A 21,147-nucleotide genomic window follows, 5' to 3' on the forward strand; every position below is an offset into this window, starting at 1 on the left:
ATCTGTCATCCATCAGGTCTGTGTCCATGACGCAATGACAATGGTGACAGGATAACAGGGTCCCCTGGCAGAGTCTAAATGTGATACCCTCGGCTGGGTCAATTTTTAGTGCAGCAGTTTTCTGTTTAACAGCTAGGAAACTTGCTTTTTCAAGGATTATGGGAAGTTACTAGCTCATTCGGGCATTCAAGACCAACAAGACTGAAGAGTGCTGTGGTCCATTTCCTCTGATGTCTCTGCCTTCAGCAGAGGAGCTGCCCCTTCTGAAGTGAAAGGAGGTAAGGGAGTGGTAGGGCAGAAATCTTGGTGATCGTGGAATGGTTTGCATTGGAAGGGATCTCAAAGCCCATCCAGTTCCACCTCCTGCCATGGGCAGGGACACCTCCCACTGGATCACGTTGCTCCAAGCCCCATCCAACCTGGCCTGGAACCCCTCCAGGGATGGGGCAGCCACCACTGCTCTGGGCAACCTGGGCCAGTGCCTCCCCACCCTCACAGCAACACGTTTCTTATACAGCTATGATAGAGAGCAGTGATATGGTAGATACGATTATGATAGAGGCAATGAGGTTTGTCGGTAGCATCACAGCTCCGCACATGCTCTCACAGCCATGCCTCAACATCAAACCATTAGTTTTCCACCTCTCTTAGGGTGTTACTTCAGCTGGGACTGCAGGAGGCCCCCTCAAAACCTTTCCATATCTGGATATTAATATGGGATTCCCAAAGCTAAAGCCAGTCTCATCTTCTGGGGCATGACACCAGCCTCTCTCTTTCCAGAGCACTTATCTCTGCAGGCTGCCCTGACGAGCTAGAGGACAGAAGCTATTTTAGGTAGTGAAAGGCTGGCTTGACACATTCCTGCAGCGAGCCTCCCCCAGCGCCCGTTGAACTCAGGCGAGCTGTCGGAGAGAAGCCTGCTAATTAGCGAAGATCTTCATGCTGCAGCAGGGAGGGAAAGGGTGTTTCTGTGCAGCTCTGTACACAGCACTGACAGCTCCGGCTTTGCTATTCTGTCCTGGCTTGTTTTTATTGAAACTTTGCGTAGATGTGGAAAATGCACAATTAGAGGCTGTTACGTGATTGATTTCTGGGCGCAGGGGCCTTTCCTCCTTGCCTGGAAGGTCTGGCAGGTATTATTTAAAGAGCTAATGAATGTTAATGGGCACATTATTTGCAAATCTTGAAGTGGAATATTAGATCAGGGCTCCTGTGTGTCATGGTAATCAGCTTTCCCTCGCTCGCTCTGGCTCGGGGGGGAAACATCCAGCAGTTGCTTTGTTGTATGCTTTTCAGATTAATATCCTTTTTCCAATCCAGCAGCTTTTCTCTGGGTGTTTTAGTCAAAGAAGCAGATGGCTCACACGCTGGTATTTGATGCCTGACCAAAGGGATTGTCCTGCTCAAAACCACCCCGCCAGGAGCACAAAGTGAGTTTCCAGCTTTGTCTCCTCCTCAAGTGGAAAAGAGGTGCTTGGAAGGAGGCAGGGATGGGCTGGCTCGCCCACCCCAAGGGCAGAGTCAGGAAGGCAGCATCACTTCTGCTCAGTGCCTGGCACAGCCCATGTGAACCCTCCTCTGGCAGGGCACTGGCTGTGGGAACCCTGAGGTCTGGCCATGGGAGCAGCTCATATGGTGAGCATCCTGCCGGGCTCCCTGCTGCTGCTCCAAGTTCATCTTGTGCCTGCCACCATCCTAGTGCTCCCCCTGCACCTCCATCCCTTACCCTCAGTGCTCTCCAGTATGCCCACACCCATCCAGAGCCATCTGCCACTGGTGTGGGGCCAGTCCAGACCTTCCTCCAGGTTGGTGGCCCATCAGCCCATGTCCTCCTGGGTAGCGAGCTGCGGCTCAATGCCGCAGGTAAGGTTTGAGTGTTCCCCATTGTGCTTTCTATGAGAATCATAGAATGGTTTGGGTCCTTAAAGCTCATCTGATTCCACCCCCCTGCCATAAGCAAGGACACCTCCCGCTGGATCAGGCTGATCAAAACCTCATCCAGCCTGGCCTTCAACACCTCCAGGGATGGGGCAGCCACGTCTTGTCTGGGCAACTGGATAATCATCAAGGTCCTCTCCGATCCAAATCGTTCTACAATTCCCAGCCTCCATCCACCCGTTCTCCTTAGCTCCTTGGTGCCAACACGCTTTGTATCAACAGCAATTCAAACGTTAGCGGCTGCTGTCCATGTTAATCAGAAAGAAGCTTAGTACAACTATATGATTACTGTAGGAGCATTGTATAAATGATACTTGGTTGTGTCTTAAGCTAAAATAACAATATACACTTTTATCCAATCCTGATACATTTATAAATATATTTAAATGGATATAAATATTTATAAATAGTTTCTGTAATCTTCTGTAATTAGGCTTTAAGCTCTGTGACAGACAGCATCTGTTTGATCTGCGTGCGCTCTCGGCGTGTGTGTGTGTGTCAGGTTTCTCTAATAAAGGTGTCGGCAGCAGGCAGACACCTCTGGAGGCAGCCAGCGTACCTTGCTGCTTCCCTTGGGAGAAGGCACTCCAGACCTGGACCAGCGACTTGGGTGCAGGAGGAGGAGGTGAGGACAAACCAGGCAGAGAGCTTGGAGTCTGCAGGCCATGCCCCAAGGCTGCGGAGGGGAGCAGGGGATGATGGAAGGACAAACAGCCCAGGGCTCAGCAGGGCTGATACCGTGTCTGCTCTGAATTACTGGCAGCTGGAAGAGGGTCTGGGAAGATGGACCAGACGGCAAGGACATAGTGGGTGGGGAAGCTGTTCATAAATCCGCTTTTTCATTTGTACTCATAATTCTTTCTATTTCCGCTCTGTTTGTCTTGGTCACTTTGAGTTATCTTCATTTCAGAAGAAAAGAAAGCATCGTAACACTTTCGGGATAAGGACTGACTGTACTCTGGCTCCACTTTCAGTCCTGCTCTAGACCAGGGGCACTAAGATACTCTGTGGTAGACGATTGTCTTTTCCAGTTTATGTGTTTAAATATGCATGAAAACTGGCTGGAAAAAAATATCAAATTGCAAACTGCAAAGTTGCAGAATGATCTTTGCTTTGCAGCTTTGACTTGGGCCCTGTCTGTGTATCTTTAATCTTTCAGAAGTCTTTAATCAGAAGAAAATCTGGCTTATCCCTAAAGCCCAGGGTCTGAGCCTGTGCAGTGCAAACAGAATCCTCCAGAGCCTCCGGGAGGAGATTGCACAGAGACAAGCAAACACATGGCTGTAGCTGTACGAGACGAGAGCTGCACGGCACAGCAACAACCAGGTACGGCGCCCAACGGGAGCCACGCTCAGCGGCATACGGGGTGCTAGATGCAGAGGAAAAGAAGTGATGCTCAAGGCATGAACAGGAAAGAACTGAAACTGTGACAGCTGTGAGTGGATAAGGCTGTGTACTTTAAAACAGACAATTTAAAAGCCAGGGAAATATTGTCCACACTCACCTGGAGGAAAACTTGCCAGATCTTGTGAGCCTGGATTTATTTAGGGGTGATGCTAAGGATTTGCAGGGGTTTGGTTGTTATAGACATGGAGCAGTGTGGCTTGCTAGCAGTTTGCTGAGAGATGATAGGAAATGAGCAGCAAACACAAGAAAGCAGCAGAACCCGTGCAGCCCCTCAGTTCCCTACCAATCCCATGGTATGAGCGAAGTCATAGAATGGGTTGGGTTGGAAGGGATCTTAAAGGCCATCCCCCTGCCATGGGCAGGGACTCCTCCCACTGGATCAGGTTGCTCCAAGCCCCATCCAACCTGACCTTGAACCCCTCCAGGGATGGGGCAGCCACCACTGCTCTGGGCAACCTGGGCCAGGGCGTCCCCACCCTCACGGCAAAACATTTCTTCTTCAGATCTCCTCTCAATCTCCCCTCTTTCAGCTGAAAACTGTTCCCTCTCATCCTATCCCTACACTCCCTGATTAAGAGCCCCTCCCCAGCTTTCCTGTAGGCATTCCATAAGCCACTCCAGTGCACATTTCCAAGCTTCCAATTATGTTACTTTATCTAATAATTGAAACCTCTTGATGGCTTGGCTGTAATAACCATCACAATAAAAATAACATTAAGCTTGTTTATACATTGCTGATCAGCCCTCCTCTACAGTTTAAAGCTGAGTATATCTACTTCAGACCTCACTAGGAACATTTTTTTGGCATGAACAAGGCTTTCCCCACTGTCTTAACAGAGAGCAGCCTTGATTTGCAAATGTTTTCAGGCACAGTAGATGGCAGATCCTGCTGGCTTCGCTCAGAGAAGCACTGAAAGAGCAGCGAAGCCCTGGCAGAGGCTGCCCAGGGCAGTGGTGGAGTCTCCATCCCTGGAGGGGTTCAAAAAACATGTAGACATGGCACTTTGGGACATGGTTTAGTGGGCATGTTCGTATTGTGTTCATGGTTGGACTGGATGAGCTTAGAGGTCTTTTCCCATCTTAACAATCCTACGATTCTCTGACCATTTCTCAGCACAGCCACGAGAAGCAATGCTATATCGAAACCTGAGCAGGCCACAGGGCTAATTTAAAATGTTATTACAGAAGAGTCCCTCTATAAAAGTGTCTACAGCATACTTAAAGTCAGTAACTTTGCCGAATTCAAAAATAAAACTGAAGAAGTTCATTGCAACTTCATTTCAAACAGGCGATCCAGATAAAAGCGGAGAGGCTTGTTAAAAAGAAATTAAAAGCAGCCGCCAAAAGGGTAAAATTTTTCCAGAGGACATACACTATGTTTAAAGGTGTTCTGTAAGACGATGAGAGCAAATCTATACAATTATCAAAAGAGACTTTAAAAGGGCAAAAAATTAGCTGTTCATTAAAGGAGCAACTACAGGAGCCTGTCGGAGGTAAAAGAGCATATTTCACAAAGCCGAAGTCATGTTCAAATAAGGAAAATTTAAAAACCAGTGCAAGATGACAAATTAAGGATAAAAACACAACAAAGGAGACCAACGTTTTGGTTATTTTTTGATGAGCAGCTTTCTAAGGGGAAAAAATCTAACAATAAACTCCTTTTCTCAAACCCCTCAGCAGCTATGGAGACCCCCAGGGCTCTTCCAAACATATAGGTCCCATCCCAAAATGAGCCATCGTTGCAAGACATTGGGGAGCAAAGCAGAGAAATGAAGAGTATCCAAAGGAGCAGCTGGAGTTCACCCCAGAGCCCAAAGGATGTGTCTTGTGAAACAGCCATTTAGCAGTAGGGTGTGAGAGATTGTTTAAAATAAGTGTCCTGGGGTGCATCAAGCACAGTTGGTCAAGGAAGGTAATTGCCTCATTCACTCCACTCTTTTGCAGCCCCACTTTCAGGACTGGGTGCAGTTTTGGGGGCCATAGGATAAAAAGGATCTAAAGCTACTGGAGAGTGTCCAGAAAAAGGCATGGAGATGGTGAGGGGTTTAGAGGGGAAGCTGGAGTGGAATAAGAGGGCCAAGAGAGGCACCCAGGGACCTGTGGTGGAGCATCATCTGTGGAGCAGCAGACAACCATGAGATGAAAGGGAAAACACTGCAGGGATGAAGTTGCTAACAATATTTCAATACTCGGAGTCAATGGTGAAAAGCCGTGGCAGGATCTCTCAATATTGAGCAAATAGACAATAAAACAAGAAGGAAATTCAGTAGCAAGACATGCAAAACCTTGTGCCTGGGTGAAACAATCCGTTTGTACTTGAACCAGTCATAAGTCTTAAATGAGCTATCAACGCTCAGGAAAGATAATATTTTCCTTGCATCCCCATGCTGCAGGTAGTGTTACAAAACCATCGCCTCAATGGTCTGCGATAGCCTGAAAAAGTAAATTGAGTGTGGAAATTTTTAGGGAAATAGTGTTAAACCAAACAGAAGGGATCAATTTGTCATTGCGCAGATCAATAATTCACCTGCTGCTTAAATACTGTTTGCAAATCTGTTCCTTCCATTGGAGGGAAAAAAAAAAAAAAAAGACAGAAAAAAAAGCCTGGAAACTAAAAAAGATGCCGAAAGAGGTGGGAAAGATAAGAGGAACGGCTCTGCGGGTGGAGAGATTACACAGACTGAGACTCTTCAGCCTAGAAGATGTGTGACTGATGGGCTGTGCGGTAAGGAGTGGCACGGGAGAGATTGTTCACCACTCCCTGCAGCACAAAAGCCAAGGATATCAAAATATGGATCAGGACACTCAAAACAGGCAAGGAGAGAATGGTTTTTTTCATATAATGCATGACTAAACTTCATCCCACCAGGTAAGGTTTGACTGAGAGAACGGATTGAGAGCAGCCCTGAGGAGAAGGACTTTGGGGTGCTGGAAAATGAAAAGCTCAAAATGAGCTGGCAATGTGTGCTTCTAGCCCAGAAACCAACCGTGTCCTGGGCTGCAGCCAAAGAGGGGGAGCAGCAGGGTAAGAGAGAGGATTCTGCCTCTCCCCTCCGCTTTGGTGAGACCCCACCTGGGGCCTGTGTCCAGTTCTGAAGTCCTCAGCGCAGGAAGGACATGGAGCTGTTGGAGTGAGTCCAGAGGAGGCCACGGAGATGATCTGAGGGCTGGAGCACCTCCCATACGAGGACAGGCTGAGAGAGTTGGGGTTGTTCAGCCTGGAGAAGAGAAGGCTGTGGGGAGACCTTAGAGCAGCTTCCAGTGCTGAAAGGGGCTCCAGGGAAGCTGGGGAGGGGCTCTGGATCAGGGAGGGCAGGGATAGGAAAACGGGGAAACAGTTTTCAGCTGAAAGAGGGGAGATTGAGATGAGATTTTAAGAAGTAAACCTGTTGCTGTGAGGGTGGGGAGGCCCTGGCCCAGGTTGCCCAGAGCAGTGGTGGCTGCCCCATCCCTGGAGGTGTTCAAGGTCAGGTTGGATGAGGCTTGGAGCCCCTGATCCAGTGGGAGGTGTCCCTGCCTGTGGGACAGGATGGGCTTTAAGGTCCCTTCCAACCCAAACCATTCCATGATTCTATGATTCCATAAGGGAGAACATCTGTTGGGAGATACAGGAAGATAGTGTGGGCCCTGTTGGCCTCACAACACCACCCCAGGGACGTGGTTTGCTTTTCTGAATGTTACTTTTGTTTTTTAAGCTTCACACAGCAATCCATCAGGAAACTCCTGAAATGGATGACCTGGGCCAAGTCCTAATTTGAACTCGGAGGAGGATGACAGGGATCTACAAGTACATATTTCTGCCAATCTAGTCTAGACTGAAAACTGAGAGTCTGTCTTTAATACAGGAGATGGGATTTCAGGTTGAAACATAACATCTTCAGTATCACAGGGGACACCCAGCTGCTTCTCTAAGGGGATTTCTTATCGCACATCACGCTTGCCTTCCATTCTTTTAAGGAGAGAATCAGGATGATGGTTTCATTTCTTAAAAAGCCTTTGAGGAAGACTATTTTTAAAATCCATCTCATTCTCCAAGAAAGCTCCAGTCCAACAAGCAGACGAGCATCGGTGTAACTGCACCCATGTAGGAAGGCGGCATCTCGGGGACCAGGGCCACGCAACAGCTTCCATCTGATCCTTTGCAGAGTTTGGCTCTAGCTGAAGGCTGGCAGGTCATCAAACACAGGCAGGAGAAAGAAAACAACAAGACACAGCTTCAAAGCACACTTCTAAAATGAAGCAGGATTCAAAGCACATTTCCACCACAGCACTGGAAAAAGCAAAGTATATGTTTTGTTTATAGACCGCAGTTCTGCCACATTCAGGTTTAAACCATCAGCCATGGAGCAGCAGTGCATAGCAGAGGCAGAAGTATAGCAGAGCATAGAATGAATTCTTCATTCGATGGTCCTGAAAAGGGTTAAACCATCGTTTGTTCAAGGTTAACCCAACAGAATTTCCTCTTGTGCTGAGTAGGAATAGGCAGATTTTCATAGAAGCATGGAATGTTTTGGGTTGGAAAAGACCTCAAAGCCCATCCAGTTCCACCCCCTGCCATGGGCAGGGACACCTCCCACTGGATCAGGGGCTCAAGGCCCCATCCAACCTGGCCTGGAACCCCTCCAGGGATGGGGCAGCCACCACTGCTCTGGGCAACCTGGGCCAGGGCCTCCCTACCCTCATAGCAAAACATTTCTCTCTAAGATCTCATCATAATCTCCCCTCTTGCAGATCAAAACCATCCCCCTCATCCTGTCCCCGGACTCCCTGATCCAGAGCCCCTCCCCAGCTCTTCTGGAGCCCCTTTCAGTTCTGGAAGCTGCTCTAAGGTCTCCCCAGAGCCCTTTTTCTGCGTAAAGAGTGAAATCCATAACATTTTGTAGACTCTGCATTTGAATTCTGGTGCTGCCTGAGCCCTGCCGATGATGGGCTCGTAATGGGGAATCAACACCGACAGGCTGGGAGCCGGCACCCGGAGCAGCCGCTGCCTGCGCCCAAATGAGAAAATAATTTATTTTCTCAATCGAGATTTACTTCATGAAAAGTCATTATTCTAAAATCGATGTAAACAAATCAAACAGCAAATGAGAGCAGCCCAGCAGCCCTCTAGCACACAGAGCAGCCGCGGTGCGTGCTGCAGCTGGCGGTGGGCTGCTGGCATGGCAGAGCAGCTCTGGACCGCGGCAGCCGGGCTGACGGAGCCCAGGGCAGAGTTTCTGGTGTGCCCTGGTGTGTGGCACATGAAGAAATGCACAAGTTAATTTTAGCGCTCTCTTCTGCACACGCCACAGCATTTCAGCCACAGTGTGTGGGTGGGATGCTCTGGGCGGGACGGTGTGGGGCCAACTTATAGAATGGGTTAGAAGTGGCCTCAAAGCCCATCCAGTTCCACCCCCTGCCATGGGCAGGGACACCTCCCACTGGATCCGGGGCTCCAAGCCCCATCCAACCTGGCCTGGAACCCCTCCAGGGATGGGGCAGCCACCACTGCTCTGGGCAACCTGGGCCAGGGCCTCACCACCCTCACAGCAAAACATTTCTTCCCAAGATCTCATCTCAAACTCCCCTCTTTCAGCTTCAAACCATTACCCTCATCCCATCCTTGCGCTCCCTGATCCAGAACCCCTCCGCAGCTTTCCTGGAGCCCCTTTCAGTACTGGAAGCTGCTCTAAGGTCTCCCCAGAGCCTTCTCTTCTCCAGGCTGAACAACCCCAACTCTCTCAGCCTGTCCTCATACAGAGGTGCTCCAGCCCTCAGATCATCTCCGTGGCCTCCTCTGGACTCGCTCCAACAGCTCCACGTCCTTCCTGCGCTGAGGACTCCAGAACTGGACACAGGGCTCCAGGTGAGGAGTTCTTGTTCTGCATCCACCTCTGCAGCATAATACGTATTCAGATTTATTAATTTAGCAGAACTGTAGACCATGATCCAGGAAACCAAGGTGATTTTTAGTGCTGAGATCAGGTCAGGGTGCACAGCAGCTCCTGCTGATGGGCTCCACACCTGCAAGAAAGGCCCCAGGGATTAACCACCCCATTCAGACACAGTAAGTAGGCAGAAGCCCTCAGCAAAATCCGCGGGCCAGTTCTCGCACACCCAGCACTTTATAGCTCTCTCTGATTCATTGGAAAACAGGAATTTCTCTGATTCTCAGAGAAATAAAAGCCTTTTCTTTTGGTTTCTTCTTGACAGGCGTATTTATGATGATCACAAAGAAAAGATCACAACAAATCCTGGCAAAAAAAAGGAAGCAAGAAGAGTGAGCCGAGCTACAGATAAGAAGCAACAAATCAGGAATGGGAGGAAGATAATGGCTGTGATTAAAAATCAGATGCTATGAAATGAAGAACAATGGATATGAGAAGTAAAAGTATCCATTAAAAAAAAATCCATAGCCAAATGTGTTATGGACAACAGGAAAGCATTCTAAATTATCTGGAACAAAAGAAATTCTAGCAAAATTACGATGTCATAGATCTGGATTTTGATAGGTGCAGTAATGCTGTCAATAATAATGCAGATGAGGCAGAAAAGCCCAAAACCTGCTCAGTGAAACGATGAGGACAACATATTTCCAGCTCTCGGCCCCCATCATTCTCTATTCCAAAGGCGATTGCGTAGCAGCTACCAAATTGTTCACAGTTTAAAAAATGTTAATCTGTAACCTTAATTAACTGTAATAATTATTAATTTTTTAAAAGCTTGCAATTAATTTTTAAACTAGTTTTTCTCCGCAAGATCGGCCAACTTGTTTCTAAATTTGCAGAGGAAATCACTAAATATTTTAAAAGAACGACAGAATAAAGCTGATTTGGGGATGGGATTCAGAAGAGAGTGGAAAATGGGGCTGTGGGGCATCCTTGACCTCCCCGTAATGCTCAGTGCGCTGCTGTCTCCCTAAGCCTTCTCCGCTCTGTGCTTAAGTTCAGTCTTACATTACAAACTACCCTCCTCTATTTTCCTCCCAGCACCAACACGCAATGCCTGCACGCTCTTCTTTGCCAATGACACTGAGCTGTGTGGTGCAGTCAACAGGATGGAGGGAAGGGATGCATCCAGAGGGACCTGGCCAGGCTGGAGAGGTGGGACTGTGTGAACCCATGGAGTTCAAGGGCAAAGGCAAAGTTCAAGGCCAAGGGCGAAGTCCTACACCTGGGTCAGGGCAATCTCAAGCACAAATGCAGACTGGGCAGAGAATGGATTGGGAAGAGCCCTGAGGAGAAAGACTAGGGGTGCTGGGGGATGAGAAACTCGACACGAGTCGGCTTGCAGCCAGAAACCAACCATGTCCTGGGCTGTATCCAAAGCAGTGGGAGCAGCAGGCTGAGGGATGGGATTTTGCCCCTCTGCTCTGCTCCGGTAAGACCCCACCTGGAGCCCTGTGTCCAGTTCTGGAGTTCTCAGGAAGGACTTGGAGCTCTTGGAGTGAGTCCAGCGGAGGCCGCAAAGGTGATCTGAGGGCTGGAGAAGCTCCCATTCGAGGCTGAGAGAGTTGGGGTTGTTCAGCCTGGAGAAGGGAAGGCCGAGGGGAGACCTTAGAGCTGCTTCCAGTATTGGAAGGGGCTCCAGCTTTGAGATTCACCCAACCAAATACCATGGAATGGTTTGGGTTGGAAGGACCTCAAAGCACATCCAGTTCCAACTACCTGCCATGGGCAGGGACACCTCCCACTGGATCAGGTTGCTCCAAGCCCCATCCAACCTGGCCCTGAACACCTCCAGGGATGGGGCAGCCACCACTGCTCTGGGCAACCTGGGCCAGGGCCTCCCCACCCTCACAGCAAAACATTTCTTCTTAAAATCTCATCTCAATCTCCCCTCTTTCAGCTGAAAAGCATTCTCCCCATTTTCCTGTCCCTGCCCTCCCTGATCCAGAGCCCCTCCCCAGCTTTCCTGGAGCCCCTTTCAGCACTGGAAGCTGCTCTGAGGTCTCCCCACAGCCTTCTCTTCTCCAGGCTGAACAACCCCAACTCTCAGCCTGTCCTTGTACAGGAGGTTCTCCAGCCCTCGGATCATCTCCATGTCCTCCCAGATAACTCCCTAGAGCCTTCCTCAAGCTTGTCCTTCCTTCTATCACACCACTTCTCTCATCTGCCCAGGCTGGGGAGGTTTTGCTTTAGGAAAGGGATGATAAATTGCCGGCAGGGCTTTGCTTTGTTAGAGCGGTGATTTGGGTGGGAAGGAGTGTTTCGCTCCTGCTGCTTCGTTTCTGCCCGAGCGAGCCCAGACCTTCCCGTGATTACTTCCAATGTGACTACTTGGAGTCAAACTACCCAAAGTAGCACATGTTATTTAAGCTTTGTCTAATCTCAGCCTAATTGAGCAGTGAAGTGGCCTGGAAGGGCCCCTGTGCTGTTATAGAAGGAATTAACACCTGCTGGGTACGCTGGCATCCATACTCTGGAACCCATGGCTCTTGGCATCGCCAGCTGTCCTGTGTTTCAGCAGAGCTTTGCACAGCAGCATCCTGGCTCATAATATGGAGCAGTGGTGGGAATAGCTGGAAGGACATCAAACATCTCCCAGGGCAAAGCCACAGCTAGATGAGGGCACTACAGGGAGCTTTAGGCCAGGAGCACAGTGTTCTCCTCTCCTGCTGCCCACCGGAATTACGTGAGATTCGGTAATCCAGTTTACACAGAACCATCAGGCTCTTGGCTTAGGTCTGCATGGAGGTCACAGGTGAGCCTGAGCCCATGCCCAGCTTCCAGTTCATCCTGGGTGAGGGGTGGAGAGATCAGCGCAGAGATGCAGGGCCTGGAGTCAAAGCTTCAGGGCACGCTGCTGGGCTAGGAGAAGACCTGCCTGGGATGGTAACATCCATGCATTGTTCTCCAGTGGCCACCAGCACCGATATCAGATCCCCATCGTTATAGGGCACCTTTAAATCAAAGCAGAGGATGCTCCTCAAAGAAAAATGCATCAACAGAAGCAGTAGCTGGAAAGTTTCTCTAGGTTTTAGCATCTTCCTCCTGGTCCCTCTCACATAATATTGAAGACATTCACCATCTCTTGGCAATTCTTTGCTTGTCAAGGCAGTCCAGACATGTGACATCATTCATTTTGACGCAGTACAAACATTAGAGGTTTTTTTTGCCATAATGGGTTTCATTTTGAACAGAGCTGAAATATCTTTCCTAGCAGGCGAACGCGTTTTGCTGCACTGAAGCCAGGACAGGGTGTATTTTGTCACCTCCACCCTGGGCTGAAGCCCACAACTCAGACTGTTGTTGCAGTGTGCATGGGCAGGGCTGCCAGGTCCCCCCCAGCAGCTGGAGGAGATGGGTTGGTGATGAGGAACCTCTGGTTGGTGATTAGGAACCTCTGATCCTTAAGCAAGATTGGCTGGCGCCTCGTTGAAATGGGTGTGTGATACACGCAGCACTTTATAGTCTTCAGCATCATCTCAACCCTTAGAGGCACACTGGCTGGAACAGGAGCTGATTAATTTGATCTCCCAGGACAGCCTCTGGTGTTTGTAAGAATTGTTGTTCATCTTTGCAGCTTCTTCTTGGGACTTGCAGCACTGTCAAGGTTTAGCCCTGGCCTGGCTTGATAGGCAGCTAAACTGGAGCATTTATGACCAAACTCTCCCCTTCCCAGGGAAAGGGAAAATGGAAATAAGAGAGAGACTTGTGAGTTGGAAACTAAAACAGCTTTAATGAAGTAATAATAAGGAAAATATTATTAATAAGAAAATAATAACATATATACAAAATTGAACCCCTCTTGATGTCTACGTCACTGCTGGTGCTGCAGAGCAGACACGGGAAAAGGTCCCAGGCTGGAATTAGCAGCAGGAGGGGGCTGGAATTAGGAAGAAGAGGGCTTGGTCCTGTGATCCTTCCATTTTATCCCAAGTATGACCTACATGGGATGGAATCCTCTGTTGGTCAAGTTTCGGTCACCTGTCCAGACTGCCCCACCCTGTAGGTATGATCCTTTTTCACGCTTTGCACTTACAGCATTCCACCAGCTCAAGGGTGGCCTTCATCTCCACAGGGACAGATGCCAACAATGGCCCTTCTGCATCCCAGTGCCCCGCGTTATCACTTCTAGAGAGAAAATATGCAGTTAACTTTCAGAAAATTGATTTGCTTAGATGAGGCTTAGCTCAAAGGTTAGAAAAACAATTCTGCTTTAGCTCAAACAAAAACAGGAACATGCAAATCTCTGAGGACAGAGAGGTGCATTTGGTGGTGCAGAGGAGGTTTGGAGACCTTTGTGCAAGGCCCCATTCTTCAGCCACCTGTAGTGCAGGGCGCCACACCCCAGTGCTTTTCTAGCAGGCACAGGCAAGGCTGTGTCCAATGAATGTTGCTCCCGGTATCAAGCATCCCACCTCCCTGGCCCCAGAGTCATCCCTGGATGGAGATGTACATAATGTCTTCATAGGATCATTGAATGGTTTGGTGGGAAGGGACCTCAAAGGTCATCCAGTCCATCCGGGGACACCTCCCACTGGATCAGGGGCTCCAAGCCCCATCCAACCTGGCCTTGAACACCTCCAGGGATGGGGCAGCCACCACTGCTCTGGGCAACCTGGGCCAGGGCCTCCCCACCCTCACAACAAAACATTTCTTCCTAAGATCTCATCTCAATCTCCTCTTTCAGCTGAAAATCATTCCCCTCATGCTATCCCTGCCCTCCCCGATCAAGAGTCCCTCCCCAGCTTTCCTGCAGGCAATCTTCCCCAAGCTAAAGCCCTATTTCAACCCCAACTCCACTGGAACAGAGCGGATTGAATTGAGCTCTCTTCTCCCCACTTCCAGAAGTTCAGATAACATCAGCTTCTCCATTTCCAGCCTGGTCAAACTTGTAGAAAAAGCCAGAAAATCATAAAAATAAGAGTTATGCAGCCCCTGCAGCAATGGTTGTTATTCACCATCACCGGTGCACATCCCAGCCTGATCACGCACCCCAGAGACAGGCAAGGCAACACCGCTCGGCTGACGCTCGGCGCCTGCCTACGTGTCTAGCACCACGCCAGCACACAGGGACAGCAGAGCTGACAGCGTATTCACACCTTGCACGACACCGACCCTGCACCACCAGGGTCAGCCCTGTGACGCCGTGGTCATACCAGGTATGACGCTTTTCCCTGGCACTCCTTGGGCAGGGTAGGTGCTCTCCAGCTGGGAAGGGGGAGCAGGGTTGGGGCAAAGGTGCTTCTGGTCAGCAGCAGAGCCCTTCAATTCCCACCAGCAGGGAAACACTTCAAAGTAGGTTGCAAAGGGGGTGGAAAGACAGGCTCCCCTTGGACATGTTGAAATATTTATATTGTACTCGCAAGGACCGGGCCTGGCTTGTACGCCTGTTTGCCTAACTGATGACGGTTTGATAGCTGCGGCAGGGAGCTTGTTAATTGAATTCCAAAGGGACTAATTATGGCAGGAATAAAAGAGCTCTCTGTCATCTCACAGGTTTTTTCCATGCATCTGGATTTGAGGAGGGTGCAGGGACCAGGGCTTGTTGGCAAGAGGCAGCTGGAGGAGCTGTGTTGCCCCAGCCTGGTGTTGCTGCCCGCCTGCTGGGCACAGAGAGCTGCGATGCCAAGTTTTGGGGAGATGCCATCAGCTGTTTCCCTTCTGCAGGCATTGGAGACGTGCTCAGCTCGCTGGGGACAGCAGGGTGATAAGGGAAGCAGGAGAAGGTGGGTGCAGCACGTGCACCTCTCCAGCTCTGGGGAATTTCAGGTCCTGCTACATCTCCTGTGATGCCGTTCAGCGGCTCCTGGATGGGTCCCTTCAGCTTCTCAGCTAAAACCAGCACAGAGAAAGCAGCACAGCCCTGTGGAGTCCAACATGGGCTTTCACACGCCCCGGAGAAAGGGCACTTTTGGCTGGGGGGGATTACAGGCTCCCTCGTTGACAGCAGCCCTCAGCACACCAGCTGCTGTATTGCTGAACAGCCACATCGGGGCAGGGCTTGACATGGCTGTGTGGTGTCAGATATGTGCACAGGGCCTTGGAGCGAGACCCCTGGGCTGAACATCTCGGTGGCCATCACCTCCAGGAGGGCAGGCTGCGAGGGACCACTTACAGGCGAGGGATTTTGTCCGCACTCTGCTGTGGGGTGACTCATGGGCTGGAAGTGGATACGAGCAGCCCGAGGGCTGCAAAAACCCATCCTTGTGAATCGCTCAGTGTGCAGGGTGCTACTGCAGAGAGAGTTTCAGAGAATGGTTTGGGTTGGAAGGAGCCTCGAAGCCCATCTAGTTCCAACCCCCTTGCCACGGGCAGGGATACCTCCCTCTGGATCTGGTTACTCCCTTGGCTGTGAACCCAGTGCTGCTGCTTTCCCACCTTTGTCCTCACACCGCATCCTGAAACCCACCCAACTGAGCCCCAGCAGCAGCAGGAGCTGAGCCCTGGAGAGGTAATGAGAACTTCCTGGGTTTAAAAATACCTGCTTTTGTGTGTGTGTGTGTGTGTGTGTGTGTGTGTGTATATAAGACCACAATCCATGGTTCTATGAAATCACAGCAGGGACTCAGCCCTGACTGTATGTGTTGGTGATATTGGGGCAGTTTGGGTTGCCCGGGGTACCACTGCCTGGTGCTGGTGAAGCACTGCTGCTGCTACAAGGGTGCAAAGTGGTTTTCCATGGGGCAAGGAGAAGGATGGACAGTTTGGTCATCCTCTACACCTGGAAATGTAGGGCATCCTATGGGTAAAGGATGGGCTGTGCACGGATTCCACCTCTTTCCCCCAGAGGCAGTAGGGGCATTGCTGACCCCAGAGGACGAGAAGGGCTGTGCTGAGCCATGGTTTGCAGCAGTGGGAACTATCGACATCTCTGGTAGCCTCAGCCATGGCCCAAAAGTCTGCCCAGGGTCTGCACCCCCCCCAAGTTTTGTTCCCTTGGGGTCTCTGCCCCATTCCAAAGGAATGAAAGGGTTTTTTTGTAGGGGCCAGCAAGGCTGTGTGGGTGTGTGGGTACCCAGGCGGGGGCTGGGGGTTGCAGGATTGAAAACAAACCTGAAAGAAAGGACCCACCTGCTAGGGGAGAATCTTTCTATTCAATCTTATTCTGTATTTTCTGTGACTAAAGAGGTTGAGGCGCTCTAATAAAACTCAGCTCTTAGATGTTGTGCTTTTCCTTGGGGAGCAGGTGCAGGCAGGCTCTCCTGGAGCCGGGCTGAAGGATCTCATGGGGGCTTCCTGGCTTCCTATCAATAATAGAAATGATGGTAATGAAACATCTCCAGGAGCTTCAGGTTCTGTTTCTCCTTCAGCCCTCAAGTCTCAAAGGTAAACGATTACATTGCCAATATTGAGTGCAGGGTTGTTTGAAAGCATTACAGCTCCAGTTCATCAGAGGTCAGGTTTTATTTGATTTGGGCCAATTGGCAGGTCGCTGTGTTTGCATCTGCTCTTGGAAGTAAATGTCTTTTCGGTTTCTGTGCCAACGCCAGCAGTGGCTGAAAGCTTCCCAGGTGCCTGAGTGTATTGAGGGGGGATCTTTACCACCACTCCATCCCAAGGCTGGCAAACAGAAGATCCTGAGCACCCACCTCTGAGGCTGACAGCAAGCCTTTCACAGCATCTCTAGCTTCCAGCCTGCAGAACCTGGATCCAAGCCTCAGACGCAGTAAAACTACTGGAACCGACTAGAAAAAAAACATTTTGTGTGCAGATCTCTCAGCTCACAGCAGCAATCTCTCCTACTGCTGCCTTCCCTCATCCCTGGTCGATCTGTGCATCTATGGTAGTCACAGCTGTTGGGCGCTGAGAGGATGGAGCGGTGTTAGGAGTCTTCAGCATCATTTTGAGGGTGCTGGAAGGCATCGTGGATCTTGCTCGTGCATGGTGCATGTTAACTACCCTGGAAAATGCCAGACTTGTTCTAAACCAACTGTCTGCAGGCAGCAAGCGCAACCTGAGCATGCTGAACACATCAGGTTTTGGTCCTGCCAGTGATGTCAATCCTCTGGAAGACATGAAAACCCTTCAAGATTTTCTTTCTCTGTCATTAAGAGTGACAGCAGAGCTAAAAAAGATTGATGGGGAGGCAAGAAGAGAAGTGGGTTTCCATTTGTCCAGAGAAGTGAAGGCTGCCCCATCCCTGGAGGTGTTCAAGGCCAGGTTGGATGGGGCTTGGAGCAACCTGATCCAGCGGGAGGTGTCCCTGCCCATGGCAGGGGGTGGGACTGGATGGGCTTTGAGGTTCCTTCCCACCAAAACCATTCTATGATTCTATGACTCTATGATATTCTTTTGAAGAATTGGGTTTCCAGGCTTTGTTTTTCGGCTCTTTCAAATCTCTATATCCGTGGCGGGAGGCGGGCACATTTCATAAACCACTCGGTCTTGTCCAAAACACAACAGCAAATCTCCATTTCAACTTACCAACACAGACCACTCCAGAGCAGCCCTGCCATGCCCTCTCTTTTCAGGACAGCCAACACAACTGCCCACCCAAACACCTGGGGTGGGAACCACCTCTCCATCTCGATTAAGGCTCCTTTCATAACACAGGTTATGTCAGACACTCTATGCATCTCTTGCTTTCTGACCAATGATTGTTGCTGTCAGCCTGCTCTTATCCCATTTATTATACAGGTTGGCTTATTTAGTTTTATTGCTTATTTTGCCTTTCATCTAATCAAGGTGCATTTTTTTCATTTCTTTTTAAATCAGCGTGGCTTTTTGGAACACACTTACGGCATCTTTTAAAATCATCTTCAACTACTTCTAGACTACATATAAGAAGGAATTTATTCACTATGAAGGTATACAGGCATCAGCCCAGGTTGCCCAGGGAAGTTGTGGCTTCCCCATCCCTGGAGGTGTTCAAGGCCAGGTTGGATGTGCCTTGGGCAGCCTGAGCCAGTGGGAGGTGTCCCTGCCCATGTCTGGGGGTTGGAACTGCATGATCTTTAAAGTCCCTTCCAACCCAAACTATTCTATGATTCTATGATTCTATGATAGGAGTTGGACTTGATGATCCTTGTGCGTCCCTTCCAACTCAGGTCATTCTATGATTCTATGATTTTATGACTCTAAATCGATTACTCAGATTGTTCCAATAGTTTTTCCCCCAGATGCTAAATGTTTCCAGGGCCCTTCTCTGGCCACTGTACCAGTGCCCAGGCACAGGCTGGTTTGGGGCAGAGCAACAATATCAGGGCATGGTAGATATTTGTTAATAAGGAGTTTTGTTTGGTGATCAGTTCATCATTGGTCAGAAAAGGAGCTAAGGCAGCAATATAATAAACACTTTTGAGTTAGAAAATAGTCAGGTTTTGCTTCTGGAGCTTTGATGATCATAGAATGATAGAATGTCCCGAGGTGGAAGGGACCAAAAAGGACCATTGAGTCCAACTCCTGTTCCTGCACAGCACAACCCCAACATACACACTGTGGGGCTGAGGGTGTTGACCAAATTCTTCTGGAATATTGACAGGCTTGGTGCCGTGACTGCTTCCCTGGGAGCTGTTCCAGTGCTCCACTACCTTCTGGGGGCAGAACCTTCTCCCAATGTCCAGCCTAACCCTCCCCTGGCACCTTCCTGACATTCCCTCGGGCCCTGTCATTGGTCACCAGAGAGAAGAGCTCATCGCCTGCTCCTCCTCTTCGCCTTGTGAGGAAGCAGTAGACTGTGATGAGGTCTCCCCTCAGTCTCCTCTTCTCCAGGCTAAACAGACCCAGTGACTTCAGCCACCCCTCTTACAGCTTCCCCTCTAAACCCCTCACCACCTCCGTGCCCTTCTCTGGACACTCTCCAGTAGCTTTAGATCCTTTTATCCCGTGGCACCAAAACTGCACCCAGTGCTGAAACTGGGACCACACCAGTGTGGAGCAGAGCAGGACAATCCCCTCCCTTGACCAGCTGGCGATGCCATGCTTGCTGCAGCCCAGGACACGGTTGGCCCTCTCAGCTGCCAGGATACATGATGTGGAGCCACCTGAGATCCCCCAGGAGCCTGGAGCCACAGCACTGGGGTGTGCTTATTCCCCTCTGGGTAGAGTGAAACTGGATTCAGTCAGTCTCCATCGCTCCGTTACGATACAGGATGGGCACAAACAGGAAAACCCTCCTCCTTTTGAACAGGTCACTCAAAAATCCCCGGTCCACACACACGAGCTGAACAGGCAGCAAGTTGCCACGTGCTGGATGTTTTACAGGAGATGCTGGGGGCTGCCTCCTGCCTCCTGGTGCTTTCTTAGAGAGCAAATAAATCTTGAATTACCTTGTTTTCATTTCCAATAAAACTGCATGCTGGCAGTTGCCTTGGAGCTAATAATCTGACACGGTGCTGTGCGTCTGAATGTCTGTAGCATGGGTGCGCTGGTTCTGTGTTTTAGACTGACAGTGCACACTGTATTGTTCTTTTCCTACCGCTGTATTGTGTTCCCACCGCATCATAATAAAAAGAAACACGGAGGTAGGTGATTTATCATAATACAAGAATAAAAGGCATAATATTGTAAATTATGCACGTCATTAACCCCAACTGTTGCTCTAAAACGGACACAACTTCTGCAAGAAAATCATCACTAGAGCAGCTTCCAAGACTGAAAGGGGCTCCAGAAAAGCTGGGGAGGGGCTCTCGATCGAGGAGGGCAGGGATGGGATGAGGGGAATGGTTTTCAGCTGAAAGAGGGGAGATTGAGATGAGATCTCAGGAAGAAATGTTTTGCTGTGAGGGTGGGGAGACCCTGGCCCAGGTTGCCCAGAGCAGTGGTGGCTGCCCCATCCCTGGAGGGGTTCCAGGCCAGGTTGGATGGGGCTTGGAGCCCCTGATCCAGCGGGAGGTGTTCCTGCCTGTGGCAGGGGGTATGGGGCTGGCTTTGAGGTTCTTTCCAACCCAAATCATTGTATAATTCTATGATCTTTAGGCTGAGCCGTGTCAATTTTCTCTTAAGGCCTTTCCTGTAGGTGGTGGCAAACTCATGAGTCCTCTTCTCTTGAGGTCTGGAGCGCTGTTAATGCACGAACAGCACTATAAGGTGACTGCTCCTCCTCGGGGGCTGTGTTGTGTTGCCGATGGAGGGGTTGCAGTACCCCAACCGTGTTCCTCAGCAATAAATCAACAGCAGGTCAGGCAGCGCAGACGGGATTCATCAGGCTACAGTGGACGTGGCTCTGTCATCGTCAGCTCCTCGTCTGTTTGAAGCAGATGAAGTCAATGGCACAACGCATCTCACCCTGTAGCAGATGTCAGAGAAGGGTAGGTGAACTACACACCATCCTAAAGTGCTACGTGTCCCCTCTGGCTCTGTAGGAAGCCAAAAATAGCCAGCTCAGATGTCTTACTTTGATGTCTGACGCTGCCAGAGGTGAATCCTGTGCTATGCTGACGTGTTTTCAAGAAGTATAAGGTAGGGAGACGGAAAATTGGCATTGAATGCCTCCTCCTTTCCAGTTTCTCCCCTTCTTTTCTGCTCTCTCTTCACCCCCTTCAAAGAGCAAGAGGCACTTTAACTCTTCCATCAGAACACTCTCATCAAAGGCAAGTGGGCTGCAGCCTGAGTGGGATTTCCCAGCCCCCTCCCATCACCCAGATTCCTAAAGCTGGTTTAAAGCAACTTAAAACCTTCCTGCGTAGTATTTTCCCTTGCAAAAATTAGACCTCATGAAAATAAATAATTCCCAGAGGAAATTTCAATTTGATTACAAATATTGACTTGCTCGGGGGAAGTTTTTTCTAAAGGAAAATCCATTTGGAATCAACATTTTCAAATTAAACATGTATGTTCGCTCTGTTATAGTACTTAACTTGGAAAAATACCAATTTTGTTTCCGGTGGTTGGGGATTTTAGGAGTTTCTTCCATCCATATTTTTCTGCAAGAGCT

General features: G+C 49.7%; 2 long non-coding RNA genes across 4 annotated transcripts in view; one reads left to right on the forward strand and one right to left on the reverse strand.

Annotated features, from left to right (window-relative positions):
• The first annotated feature begins 2,435 nt into the window (after positions 1–2,435).
• LOC128853601 (uncharacterized) lies at positions 2,436–10,794 on the forward strand. The gene is made up of 3 exons (XR_008452232.1): positions 2,436–2,563; positions 3,098–3,264; positions 9,538–10,794. It is a non-coding gene; the product is annotated as an uncharacterized LOC128853601 (long non-coding RNA).
• Positions 10,795–13,192: 2,398 nt separating this feature from the next.
• LOC128853656 (uncharacterized) overlaps positions 13,193–21,147 on the reverse strand; it is a 64,548-nt gene continuing 56,593 nt past the window's right edge. For 2 of the 3 annotated variants that reach the window (XR_008452322.1, XR_008452319.1), the window contains exon 7: positions 13,193–21,145. This is a non-coding gene — a long non-coding RNA (uncharacterized LOC128853656). The remainder of the gene's footprint in view (positions 21,146–21,147) is intronic. The other variant, XR_008452323.1, reaches the window with a different exon arrangement.

Source organism: Cuculus canorus, chromosome 14, assembly GCF_017976375.1.
Source record: "Cuculus canorus isolate bCucCan1 chromosome 14, bCucCan1.pri, whole genome shotgun sequence".
NCBI lineage: Eukaryota > Metazoa > Chordata > Aves > Cuculiformes > Cuculidae > Cuculus > Cuculus canorus.